General features: G+C 36.8%; 1 non-coding gene across 1 annotated transcript; it reads left to right on the forward strand.

Annotated features, from left to right (window-relative positions):
- The first annotated feature begins 822 nt into the window (after window positions 1-822).
- LOC126021262 (small nucleolar RNA SNORA48) lies at window positions 823-963 on the forward strand. The gene has a single exon (XR_007499834.1). It is a non-coding gene; the product is annotated as a small nucleolar RNA SNORA48 (small nucleolar RNA).
- Window positions 964-1,456: the final 493 nt, after the last annotated feature.

Raw genomic sequence — 1,456 nt, forward strand, 5'->3', positions numbered from 1 at the left:
GGTTAGTAGGTTGGGAGGGCATCTTGATGTGTGGTTCTTCCCAAAATATGTAAATAAAATAATGTGCTCAAAAAAAAAAAAAACCCTAAATTAAAACTGTTCATGAAGAATGTGACTCTTGGCTTTTAGGCCAGTGGGACTTAGACAAATTTAAATGTTTTAAAGATGAGAATATGTGGTCTAAAAGATATACAGTAGTTACAGTACTTGCCTCAAATGTGGATGACCTCAGTTTGATACTCTGAACCACATATGGTTTGCTATGCCTCAACAAAAGAAAGTCAGGATTAGTCCCTGAGCACCAGAGGAAATGATCTGAGTGCAGAGCCAAAAGAAAGCTCTGAATAGGAGGGTGAGGTCAAATTTTTCAGCTAAATTATTCTATTATTCACTCAAGTTTAGAAAATACTATCTTGATGTTTAATTTATAAGTGCAAAAGTAGTATAAAAATGCTATCTGAATTACAAATTCTTGAGATTTATAAAACTGAGTTAAGGCCTAAAACTCAACAATGAAGTGTAGAACTTCCAACAGATGAACCAAACCAAAGCAAACTAAATTTCTGGACTATAAAACCAAGTTATGGTTACCAAAGGGGAAAGAAGAGGAGGGTAAGTAAATCAGGACAAAGGGAACAAATAGGTGATAATGTGTATTAATAATGATCTTAGTGATAAACTTCATGGATAGACATATGCTAATTTTCAATAACACAGATCTAAAACATATACTTAAACCTAAATTTACATTGAAAAACTTATACCTAAAAATCAAACATATTTTACTGTGAAGAACTATTTTAAGTAAAAAAAATAAATAAACACCCCTGGCAATGGGCAAAGAGACACCTCATTGGTGGTGTTACTCTTATATCAGTCAGGGGCAAAGCAGATGGTCCTTTGTTCATCCTAGCTTGATGCCTGGATTGGTGGCCAGAGCTGTTTCATGCTTGGGGCACATAAATTCCTAATTTGAATTTTTTTTTTGGTCTTGGGGGGAAAAACTAGTATAAAAAGTAGATTATGCTATTCATGAGTCTTGGTTGATAAAAATTTTGGTTATTCTGTAAATATGGACTCATCTATGCTAAATTTCCAAGGTGGGCATGCTACCTAATAGATTCTGTTGCAAGAATGTAACAGTATGGGCATGTCAGCTACATAAAACTGGATGCTGCGATACAAAATTAGTCTTGGGTGACATGGGGTAAGTTAAAGTGGCTTGCTAGTGCGATAAACAGGAGTCAAACTGCATTCCATTTTTTTTTTTTTTTGGAGGTCACATCTGGCAGTGCTCAGGGTTTACTCCTGGCTTTGCAAACACTTAGCAGTCACTCCTGGCAGGTGCTTGGAGGGGCCGGGGGATAGAACCCGGTCTGCCATATGCAAGGCAAACACTCTCCACTGTGCTATTGTTCCAGCCCCTGCATTCCAGTTCTATGCTTACCACTTCTAA

Source organism: Suncus etruscus, chromosome 10 (assembly GCF_024139225.1).
Source record: "Suncus etruscus isolate mSunEtr1 chromosome 10, mSunEtr1.pri.cur, whole genome shotgun sequence".
NCBI classification, from domain to species: domain Eukaryota; kingdom Metazoa; phylum Chordata; class Mammalia; order Eulipotyphla; family Soricidae; genus Suncus; species Suncus etruscus.